Source organism: Apteryx rowi, unplaced genomic scaffold, assembly GCF_003343035.1.
Source record: "Apteryx rowi isolate R43461 unplaced genomic scaffold, aptRow1 scaffold_92, whole genome shotgun sequence".
Taxonomy (NCBI): Eukaryota; Metazoa; Chordata; class Aves; order Apterygiformes; family Apterygidae; genus Apteryx; species Apteryx rowi.
Genome location: NW_020451227.1, coordinates 1,350,728 through 1,363,818, shown reverse-complemented (window position 1 = coordinate 1,363,818; position 13,091 = coordinate 1,350,728).

Genomic DNA, 13,091 nt, shown 5'->3' with positions numbered 1-13,091 from the left:
AGGAAGAGAAATTGAATAGAAGAACATGGTTTACAGGAGCCAATTTAAAGGACATTTCTATTTCATAGAAACAGGTTCAATTCAGATTTCGTATATGATTCAATTACAAGTTTGGCTCAGTCTCATAGAGAAATAGCACATTTTATTTTCATTTTGCAAGCTTTCTAATAAGAATGCAATCTATCTATAAAGACTTAGGTTTCTATTTTTGATGATGCTCAATGTAGATGAATACTCTTGAATGCGTGCCTTGGTTCTACTTTGTTTCTAGAAATCTCCATGATTATTTTTCTTCCTAAGGGGAATTTTGTGCCTTATGTAAAGATGGTTACAGCTACTGTACTTTTGTTTTTCTATTGTTTCTGTTGCTTTTGTTGTTTGTGATTTTGCATCAGATGGGCTGATACGTTCAGTGTGAACTCAGTGTAATACATTCAGTGTGAATTCACTGACTTGCGTACATCTGAATTTCATCCTTGATTCCTGCCCCAGAGGCAAGGCAAAGGTTTGTCTTCTAAACCTTACTGCATGCAAGAAATGCTAACACAGAGGCAGTGTTGTGATCAAAGATATCAGGTACATAGGCAAAGGAAAATATGTGCAAAAATATTTTACATGACCATTGTTTGCATACTTGTATGGTTGCTCTTTGATCTGTTGATGAGTCTTGGGGCCAAAAGTAGTATAATCTGAACCCTGTCAGTATAGGAGAACTGTGCACAATTTCTGAATAAAAATAAAAATTAATTTTGTAAAATCAGCTGAATCAAAAATTCAGGCAAAATTCCTGTGTGTTCCTTAACTGCATAAATCAGGTATTTTTGCAATTTAGATACTGAGTAGTTTCCTACTGGAAACAATGTTGATGAAATATTTTCAATCAGATAGGTTGTCTTTTTTCCTTGAAAATCTGAAATACAGTGTTTATCTCTATACAAGTGTGTAAGCACATGCATATGAATGCTCAGGCAGATAGAAGACAGACAGAGATGTACCACTTAATTCCATTTAAATTACACCAGAATTAGATAAATGAACAGGTAGCACTAGTAGTTTCCTCATACTTTTAACAATCAGCTTTTGTAGTCTCTCCTTATTCAGTGTGGGCAGGAGTATGGAATTATTCCTCATCTTTTTGTTTCAGGAAATGCTGCTTTTTCTGTAGTAGCTTATAATAACCATTATTATGTTATTTTCTAAAGGGATACTTTCTTTTGCAAATAGCAATTGTTTCTTGTTACAAATCTCCCTTACAAGATTCATAGATTTCTCTTGCTTCCTTTTCTTTCTCCTACCCTAGACAAGACATTCTGTCCCTGAACTGTGTCCTAATTTCACAGAAACAGGAAAATAAAAAATGTTCATGGTGAGCCCACAATATAATACATGTTTTCAAAATTACATTGAATTGCCCACCTCAAATGACTCAACCAGTGGGTAGCAGCAGAGTCATTTCAAGTGGCTGTTTTCCAAATCATTGATTACTTACTACATTTCACTCTGGGCTGACTTTCTTCTCATAAAAGGTATATTTTTAGAGTCAAGAGACAAAAAGGTAGCATCCATCTYGGAGCCTAGAATCAGAAGGGCTGTTGTGTTCTTCCCGTTCAGACCGGCAAGGGCAGCATAGACATAATGAGCTTTACTCGCTGCCTGGAAAATCTACAGGTTGAAGACCTGCATACGTAAATAAACTTCCCTGGGCATGGATCAGGACCTTCCAAATCACTGTGCGCCTAATCTGTGGGAGGAATATATAGCATGAATGTGAATAAGAAAATTATAAAATGTGTGTGTGTGTATGCATATAAATAATGTAGATGTGAATATATATGGTAAGTTTTCATTGAAATTTGGGGTTGTTTTTACTTCAGAGTTTCAAGGGGAAAAATCCTCTTTAAAATATTTGTTGTCATTTGTTTTAAGTGAGAAGTTGCAATTCACTAGGTAGCCCATTCTTCAGGTTGTTCAAGCCTATGAAATCATTCATGAACCCATGAATTATTGTGCCCTAGCTCAAATAAGGTTTATTTCATGAACAATTTACTGAAGAAAACCTATTCAGTACATAAGGCCCAGATTGCAAAAATGCAGGAGCATGTATGCCATTCTTAGATAGAATTGTTGATAAAACAGTTGATGCTTCTTCCACCTTAACCAAATGTAAATGGTAATTTAATTTAGCAGCAATTTTCCCAGAGACAAATGCCAGGTATTTATATTTTGATAATCAGCCTAAAATGATATGAAAAAGATAGAAGTCAGTCACTGACATGACTTTAATTGTATATTTTGGATATTAATATATATTCATCTATTCAAATAAACACTGTATTTTTATCATGTTTATTTTGGCTGGTAGCAATTGTCCCTTTAAGGAAAGAATGGGAAACTTTGTAGCAGAGTTTATCTGCAGAGGGCTTATAGTTGTACATGGCAAGCTTTTGTCAGTATTTCCCAGAACTCTAAATGTATAAAAAGCAGAGTTATTTTTCATACATATATCTTTCAGAGAAACTAGTGCATTTTAGCATGAAATAATCTCTCAGGAGCTGTAGAGGAATCTCTTAAGTTCTGTACTTTGAAGCATTAACAGTTAAGCCATACAAGTAAGTACACCGCTTTTATGATTAAGGACAGAATTCTAATTGTTTATAATAGATGATGTATCTGTGTAGAAATTACTTCAAATGCAGCTCCTTGTCATTTGGGCCTCCCAGGATGCTACTCAAAGCTTGTAGTCCTTACATCACAATCATTTCTTTTTGACAAAATATTTTCAATAAAGGATATTAGGATAGCAGGGAATGCAGCTGTCTGTTCACCGGGCCTGAATTTTAGGCAGGCCCCAGTTTGGCTGTAAAGTTACAGGTGCATGTACCTGTGGGTGCAGTTGTTATATCTTGGATGCTGAGATGTCTCATATGTGGGTGCAATTATATAACTAGATAGAGAACATCTTAATTACAGCTGTACATATGTACAGAAGGAAATGTGTTAATTCCAGACTGACCTTTTGAAAATATTTCTATCACTTTGCTGGAAACTTCATTTCAGTACCGAACTCGCCTCTACTACAGCCAACTTCTGCAAAATGACCTGTGATGAACTTTGTTTAAGGGCATTATTGCATTTGTGGAACTGAGGAATTTTTGAAGAGATATTTAAGTTAGTGATGTCACTGGTCCCAAAATTATCAGCAAAAGCAGGAGTGTTAGTGTACTTTCCAGTCCGGTAATCAGGATGTTGTTTTATTGGATTCACAAGGCATTAACAGATGCTTTTTCACCCTCCAGAGAGAGGAGATGCAGAGATGGGCATATTTATAGGATTCAGTTTTAAGTACATCTGGAGATGATACTGGGAATGGTGAAGAGATGAGTTGACATATCTTGCTGAATACCTAGAGTTGTTAATACCTGATCCTCGGATAAATGTAATAACTTGGTGACATATCCTTCTCCGAATAACTTGCATAAAATCTCATTTTTCACTTGTTTTCTTAATGTTCTTTTGACTACTAAGGGTACCTGACATACCTGATGATGATTCAGTTGCTATTTTGCCAAATATTAATCATTTGTACTGAACTTTTATATTCCAGATGTTCATTTCAAGACATTTTTCTGTTGTATTTTTCAGTTCAGTTGAAATGGTCCATTCAGCTCTGACAATGAGTKGAAAAGGTCTTCACTTTGTGATGTTATGAATATATGGTGATCATTTCTTTGGAAAATTTAAAATCTTTCATAGGTTGGAGCAGTTTACATTTTCCAGGAGTTGTGCAGAAGTCTTTTGTCAGACATGCTGCTCTTATTCAAATATTCCGCTTCTCCTAAAACGTTTGAAATTTCATCATGTTATAAACCTTTTGAAAATCTCCGTACTTAGGAGCTCACTGGGGGCTCCTGGAATTTAACAGCTAACATTTCTGATGGTTGTGGCCTCACTGATCTCAGTGGTTGTGTCCAGTGTGTAACGTGAAACAAAAATGAGCTTAGCGTACAAGAGGGGCAAGAAGCCCAGCGGGGTGGGTGAGGGCAGGGACAGTGATGTGCTGAGAAGCAAGAAGAGCAGACTGGACTGAGACGTGGCCCTGGATGCTGGGTCTGGGAACCGGTGAGTTTAGGAAAGTGGGCAAGTAGCCCAAAGGGCTGGGTGGGTGAGAGAGCCTGGAGGGGCAGGGAACTGAGCAAGGCGTTTTTGGGATGGGGGTACCAGCATGTCCTGTCTGCGCCGCCGGGAGCGGGAGAGTGCTCAGCCCAGGCCAGAGTCTAACGCATTGGAGATTTGACTGTTTCGGTAACGTTCATCTCCCCTCTTTGGAGCATGTTCATTGTGCCAATTTTTGTGCATGTTTAAAGGACGGCTGGAGACTTACCTAATGCCTGCAGATGTCAGTGGAAAGGCTTAGATCAAGCAAGGCACGTACAGCCGGCGTGTACTACTCTCTTGTTTTTAAGGGCCTTAATAGTATTGTACTGTTGATGCAATATATCATTTTGCAAATACAACTTTTAGGTGATGTTTTGAGAACAGTAAAAATCTTCCAAAATTAGAGAAGCTATGAATTTATTTTAGTGTCAAGGCAATGTATGAACTTAGTAATGTTAATTACAGAATAAGTATTAGCAAATTTTAATATTCCTGGCATGCTTTGAAGTTTGATTAATAAGGGTAATACTTAGCTGGCACAATGGAATCATTTTCAACATCATTACCTTGTCCCTTGAACAAGTCAAGTTTTAACCCTTGGGATTTGGCRACACTTTGTAAAACAAACATTACCAAACCCATCTGACTTTCTGAAGGACAAAACTTTTATAATAAAGCATTTGAACATACCAAATTGGAAAGTGATGCAAACCACAAAGAGTGACTTAAGGAGAACTGTTAGCAGGAAATAGCAAAGTGTTCTTCAGCCTGAAAAACTTAGAATAGAAACTAAGCTTAAAGAGTAATTAAATTTAAGCATAGATGCATGATGGGGAGGTTGACATGGCAGTACTGGAGTGATAGCAGCCAGCAAATTAGGTAGTAGGTTAAGTCTCCTATAGCTATTAATGAAGTTACTTGTGAGATCTTCATATGGATTAAGGAATAAGAATATATGAAGAATATATAAGAATATATATAATATATAAKAATATAGATAATATATAKAGAGAGGGGAATAAGAATATATATGTTATATATAAGAATATGATATATAACATATACAATAATATATATAAAATATAAGAATATAACATAAGAATAGACACTTCAGAGGGAGTTGCAAGTCAACTGAGCGGTAATCTACATGTCTTGATGCCTTAAAATCATTCAGAGTGTGTTCGAAGGCACCTTATTACATGCACTGCTAGAACAAAACGAGAGCAGTAATTTCTGATTTTCTTCCCAAAGATGCCAAAACCAAGCAAGCTCGTGTTTCCTGTCAAACAGGTTTGGTAAACTTCCCTCCTGGATCTTTACACAAGATTATTGCGTTGGAATTTGCACCTTGCAGCCCCGCACTGGCCCAGGCCTGGTGCGCATGTGCCGCAGTGCTGCCAATGAGTGGCAAAGCGAGCACGGCATGCTATGTACTGTGTAGATCTGCATGCTGCTTGGGAGGAAAAAAAAAAAGAGGGAAGTGTCATCTTTTCCATYTTTGTTTTGAAAAAAATGGCTCCCACTACCACACTTTGTTTCAGGCCTGTTTCTTCCTTACTTTTTTGAACACTTCATAGATTTGACCCCCAGGAGGGCTTAGCCTTGAAGACAAGTGTCTTTGCATCGGTTGGGTTTAAATATGAGATGGAGCAGAGCTTCTCAGTGGTGTTTCAGGACTGAGATGGTTGTACCCATGCTTGGGTACAGAGCAATAGAGTGATATGAAGATAGGGATCCTTAAGACTCAAAACTGAACATGAGGTGTGGTTCCCTTTAAGGTCAGCCAAACAAGGTTTGCAGTTTTAGACTTGGGCTCCAAAATGTGTGGTGGTTTTTTTGGTTGTTTTGTGTTTTTTGGAGGGTTAACAATTCTAGATAGGTAGCCRTTGTAATGTTTAGAAATCTAACTCAGTTTTTAAAGGTGTCTATCTGCATATTCATGAAGACGTTACCTTTAAAACACAGTCCTTTGTCATTGCTTCCCTGACATTTGATAGGTGCTCTTACAATCCTGGGATACTCGAAGCAACAATAAAACTCCTCAAGAAAAGGGCAGAACTGCTTGTACTTGCACGGATTGAAAGCACGTTGACTGTCCATGGGAAGGACATAACATCCAGTTTACTATAAAAGAAGTTTATTCTATTGTGGATTAGTCTTCTAAATCAGATTTTCTGCTGCCTTAGCTATATTAAAGCTGACCTGTTTGTGCATCATAAGTTTATCTTTTCTTAGGTAGTCAGAATAGGTCCGTTTATACCTCCTGTTGTGGAACCTACAGCTGGGACTTGGCCAGGTTATCCTAAAAGTCACCCTCCCTGGCTATTAAAATGGGTGGCACAGCAATGATAAAATGGATTAAAATGAAACGGCCCTTGAGACGTCATCCAGCAGTCTGCTAACTGGGTAGTCTCAAGAGCAGGAAGGCCGAAACACCAGTCTGGCATCTTTCCTAAGCTATATTAATGCTGCTGATTTACAGATCTGTTATTTTGTTTTGAGGATGAGAAAGAATAGACAAGCAAACATGATAGAGAGGGCATCCACTTAAGGCTAAGGTCAATTACTCAAGGGAATAAATGTGCGTAATTGTACACCTGATAACTAACAGCATAAATAGACTGTTGATTTATATCATGAGTCTTAAACTGCAACCCTTTTATCCAAACAATTATAATAATAGTAGGTTGATTATTTGTATTTGTTCCAAGTACTTGTGATGATCATCTTTGCAAGGATATAGGAGAAAAATAGACTAGTGTTCTGTTTGGCAGATAGCCTTTCTCRTTAGATGATAACTGGCATTGTGGATAAACCTTTTATAGGTTAGGGCAGACAAACACTTTAATTATCCTCAGGAAGATTTTAATTCCCAGATGCGTAGATCAGAGAATCTTCTGGCATCTCAAGTCGTTGAATAAAAAGCATCTATCTGTCTTGCTAGTTCAATGACTTTTCATTAGCAATGATGTTTTGCCGCTCTCTATTCTTAGCATAACTACAGTAATTAAGTGGCACTTTTTAAAATTCTGTGTTGGAACTCAGCTTGATTCAGAGAGAGAGCGAGCTTAGGAAATGGAGAGAAATTCAGAGAGCCCAGGAAACTGATGTCTGTCAGGCAAACCAGAGGCATGGTGCTATGTTGCAGCCCCAAATCCTCACTCCTACCTGGTGTCAGCATCCCCAGACAGCTCAAGTGAAATATGAGAATTTATTTAAGTATCGGAGATATTTAGAAGGAGCTTAATCACGTGGAAATTTTTGTATAATATGGATTTTGTTTCTAGCAATACTTTTCAGTAAAGGTGATGACTCTAGTCAATGAATCAATGATGCTCCAAATTGAGGATTAAAGACTCCACTAGAGGGGCAATTTGTCATAACATAAGCAGTCCAGTGGCTGAAGCTTGACTGAGATGCGTTTAGGATCCATTGTTGTCTGGATCCCTGTCTGGAAAAAAGAGAAAAGCTAAATGGCTTTCAGGAAAAAAGAGTAATTGAGGAAGCATTCTTGCACTCTTTTTGTTAATGTTATGGCAGTATGGTAACAATTATGGAAAACTGACTTGCCTTTTAATCCCTAAAATCAATATTGTTTTACAGACTGGAATCCCTCAGCTACACTAGTACTTTGGAACAGGTATCATAGACCTTTCTAAAGGTAGCCTATTAAAAATGGACACATCTTTGTGATAAGCTGTTGTTTGGGCAGTACATATTTCATGTATAAAGTCCTGCTCAGGATACAGGAACATCTTTTACGCTGGTTCTATTAAATGAGTCAGTGGTTTGAATGTATGTTGCTTTGTGAATTGCTAAATTAGTGTTAGTAAAATATATTTTTGGACCACATTTTTTCAAAGGGCTCTAATTTAATATTACCCATTATAACATTGGGAAGATTTAGCCATGTATTTGACTGTGAGAGCAAATTAGAGAAACAGGTGACTAAACAATGCCATTTTAACCTGCTGTGAATTCAAGCAGAAAATTCTGCCTGTGAAAGCATAAGCCATGATGAAGCTTGTTTATACACTTTGAAAATGAAAAGCCTTTTATATCCCATTGTTGAACATGTGTTTTGTATGTTCACTGGGTACAAAGTATTGTAATACAAGCAAGAGGTCATAAATTCTGAAGAGACCGTGTATATTATTTTAATAGCAGATGAACACTTTAATACGTGTCAAAGGCTATCCCTTGCTTCAGAGAATTGTGCTCAGCTATAAAGATAAGATACATCTTCAGGGAACTCCTTTAACTCATGCTGGATGAACTGCAGCACCCTCTGTCTTGCCAGTGCTACCCGCCTTCCTCAGCGTGGGAGAATCGGCTCCTTCCCTGAAGCCTTGGAGTACATGGAGTGATGAAGGGCTGAGGATGGTGGTAGCCAGAGGGTGAGCAAACAGCTTTGTTACCAATTTAGAAATAGCTGTTAATGATCCTCACCCCCTAAAAAAGGAAGTTACTTGCATACTTGATTTTCTTCCATATGGTTCCTTAATACTAGAGTAAAAAGCCTTGTCATTTCTCAGTTTCAAAAGCTTTCCTCAATGAAGCTTCATACCCACTGCTTGTTTGCATCCCGATGGACCTGCGTGGGTTCTGCGGGACCAGCCGCGTTTGCCGCTCACCCTGCTCTTCAGCAGGAGCCAGGCATGTGCAAGGAGCGCAGGTCAAAGCCTGTGGCCGCAGAGGGGTAGCAAGTCAAGGAGTTAAATTACAGTAATGCAAACTAACCGGCTGCTAGGTCTGTGTGCTAAAACTCTTACCCGGGGTACAAAGAGACCAGGAGCGGCTGCGCTCAGCAGCCGGTGAATGGGGAGAGCATTAAGCTAACACTTGGCAAGTTGCTGAGGATGGAAAACATCTGTCTGTCTTATTCCTTCTCAGGCTGTCCCTTGGGACGTGCAAGTCAGCCTCTCTTAGCCGAAGAAGTATTTTGGGAAAAAAAATATGTTCTTCAGTCTCCAGAGAGTGGAATCAAGGAAAGGGTCTCTATATAATTCACTGATACACTAGATTTAGTTTCAGGGAGGCTAAGCATTGACAAGAATGGGAAAGAGGAAGGGAACCAGGACTGTTTTGCCTGTATTTTACCCCCAAACAATGTATTTTTAATATTAAACAGGTGGTGGGTGAATAGGATATGGACCACAAAAGTGTTGCCTACCATTCTTGTAGATTATCTTTAGAATTAGAATTTTGGTTCTGTAAATCAAAGTTCTAGCTGTAACCAAAATCAGCTAATTGTTGACTTGTGAAATCTCTTCAGATTTCTAGTTATGCCAGTCTTTCTCAAGAGTTTTGGACAAGGTTGTGGGATGAAGTCAGTGGAGTCAAACTAATTCACTTTGGCTGAGTCAGGATCATGGCATAAATCTCAGTATCTGATTTTAGTGGCAATTCTTCATTTCCACCCTCTCCACAGGGTTTTACCTTATGAACTGTTTGGATAACAATTCTCAATCTGACTGTGCACACAATATATTTTGTAACTTTATTCTTTCTTTCTTGAGACCACCAGGCAATGAATAAAATAGAGATGTGCCACATTCTGCTTCAAAATCAGAAGTCTTCTCAGTGGTGGAAAAATGAGTTTTAAAGGGCGTCACTTAAAGGGCTATTTTTTAAATCAGCATTCTTGGTGGAATAAATAAAAACAGTTGGACATTTATCTTAAAATAGCTATAATTCAGTTATAGCTTCAGAGCTATTATTTCATGTCATCCTAACTTGCCTGGAGTATCTCACTCACAATTAATAATGTGTACAATACTATCAGCACAAAAGAATGGATTTAGAGCAAAAACATGAGTTGAAATTCAGGTTTGCTCCAAAATATAATGATGCTATTGATATTTTCTTTGGGAAGGAAGAAATTAATCAGAATGTAATGTACTTTCAAGGTAGAGCTGTTCTTTACTTGTCTCATACCAGCATAGCACTTCTGGCTTTTCTGCCTACATTATGAGGCTGGAATATAAAAATGTAGATCTACTGTGAAGATTTGAGGATAATTTTGCCCTTACTTTGATGCTGCTGACCCATTCGTCAAATGGAGTCCACTGTTAAAATCTCTTATTTATGCAGTGATTAGAGTTCAACATTATTATGTGATTCTGTTGACCTGAGTGCAGCCAACGGTTGTACCAGGCTGAGAGAACTTGTATAAATATGAGATGATTTATGCTTATGCTTTAAGGAAGCATGCCTTAAGCCTGTGCCTTAACAAATTCTATGAATTTTCAATGTGCTAAATGTAGTACAATTTATTTGTGCACAGACCAGTGCAAAGCATCAGAATCTAAAGCTGTTGATATCCTTCATGCCTGAAATAAGAAAGCACAGTCAAAACTACAACTAGCGTTTAAACAGAAATGCACAGAAGAGCAGTCACATACAATCAAAGTCACTAGGGTTTTTACTTCTCGCACGCTATTATATCGTCCTCTCCTTACAGAGGCATTTGCTACTTTTGGTATGTAAATGCAGCCATTGCTCCGGCAGCGCTCTCTGACTTTCACACTGTAATGTTCTGTTGCAAAATTAGGTCGTGCAACTAGAGGGTCTTGCTTACCTCTGTGCTTATGATATGTGAAATGATGGTGTTTTCCTCCATTGTATAATAATATTAAATCTCTGAATGAAAGGGTTTTTAGGGCTATTCTCCCTATCTCTTCATCACTATGTTTTTGCATTCTTGCCATGATGTGGACTGTGTTTTCAAATAATTTGAAATCTCAGCATAATTTTAGAGTTCTGTCTCTCATAAGAGGATCTATGGGATTCTGTCAGATATCCGGTATTCCTAAAAATGGTTTTACAGGAAGAAACAACTGAACACAGTCTGTGGCTAGGATTCCAGAGCAAGAAATAACCAGTCTAATTTCACAGTCAAACTCTTGCTTTTCCTTGATCAATTTGTGACCTTTATTCCCCTGAGAAATCATATTGGCTTTAGATCATATAAGCAGCAGTAGTAGAAAACCATGAAGTTAGTGTACTCAGTAATCCTTCGTGTATGCCAAACCTCCATGTGATTATATCAGGTTGTTCTTCTCAAAACAGAATCTTGACCAGGAGCTCACTCACAGTTGTTCTGTTCATTATTCTCCACTCATTATGGTTAGTGAAAGAGAGAAAACAGGTAAAATAGTGTTTTGTTTTGCTTTGTTTTTGTTTGTGAGCTCAAAATATGTATAGTATAACAAAATATCTCTGGTGCAGGGACCAAAAAGTGCTTACATCCAACAAAGAGCACATGGAGACATACTTTGAAGAACACCGACAGGAACAGAAGGAAGAGAGGGGTAACCAGGCTCTTGACAATTGCAGAAATTTCTGCTGACAATAGAGAGGTTAAAACACTTTAGAGAGAAGTCTGAATACAGTTCACAAAAAGTAGGGAAGAGGTGAAATACGGAAAAACAAAGATAAGGGGGGAGAATACTTAGCCTGGGGCTTAGGGGTTTTGCTTGCGGAAGTTCTGCCTGCCTTGCGCAGCTCTTGGTGCTTGTTTTCCTTGCATTTCCCATCTCCTGCAATCGACCAGGTGATGTTCTAGTGATATAAAGCTATACTGCTTTACATCAGCCAGGGATCTGGCTCTTGAACAGTAAAGTTATTCAGCAATGTTAAAAATGAATGAAGATAATCTGTCATTTTTATAGCTGTATCTTTTCCATTTCCTCCGAAACATTCCAGCTTTTTAAACTTCTTTGCTCTGTGTTCATTCTCATTTGACTACCCCAGTAAGGAATAAAGATCACATGCTATAAGCAAAAGCAATGTGTGACTGTCTCTTTGTGTTGATGATTTCAGCTTAACTCAGGCAATAAATAGGGTACTACAGGCTGTAAATCACATATAAGAAAAGCTCCAGACGAGAGCTGTGACCAGCAGCACAGTGCTTACAGCTCTCTCATTTAAAGCTACCGTATGAGAGATTTCTAGAACAACTGCTGTTAAAAAGCAACACCTCCAGTAACAAAAGCAAATGAGTTGGTAGGCATATGCCCAGCCAACTTCACTATCATAAAYGGAATAATTATAAATCATTATTCACTAAATAGAAGGAAAGTTAAGCTTACCATAATACCCTTCATCTATCTGAGTGTATGGTATGTAATGGATTCTGCTGAATGGAGCTGAGGCGATACCCCAGGGAGTGGAGCAGTAGCTTACAAAACAACTATGAAATCAATCTGTAACCTGGGGGGAGGGGGGTAGAATTTTTTTTCACAATATAACTTTATGTTACAGTAATATATACTTTTTTAGAAGTATATAAACAGTATTTTAGAAGTATTAAAACAGTATTTTAAATACTGTTTTTACTATTCTCCTCTGCTGTTTCCTAATTATTTCAGGTGGGATTATTACAAAAATGAAAGGGAACCTCTTGGAAAMAGGTAAATAATCCAGCCTGGCCCAGCAGACATAACTAACATGCAAATGACTGTAAAGTGAGAATAAAGATGATTTGGGAGAGGTGTTTATTACTATTTAAAGTCAGGAAATAGAAACCTTACTGGATGTTTCTGTTACATTGTTGTATGGGCTTACCTGGTGTCAGGAATAGGATCTACTGTGTTTGAATAGAGAGAAATTCTGATGATACTGTATTATCCTCTGAACTATTTTCACATCTGACTTCAAGAGACAAAAATGGGATAGTGCAGCTCGATTACAGTGCCCACCACAATTTCCTAGCCAGGGGCTTGGGAAGGCCCTTACTTTATAGGGGTCCCCTTGGAGACTCCCCTGGTAGCTGGCTGAAATAGGTCTTTAGGGCTGCTATAAGCTGAAAAGATGCAAATGCCCACAGAGTGTCTCGGAGGTTCACAGAATCACAGAATCGCTGAGGTTGGAAGGGACCTCTGGAGATCATCTAGTCCAACCCCCCTGCTCAAGCAGGGTCACCTAGAGCACAT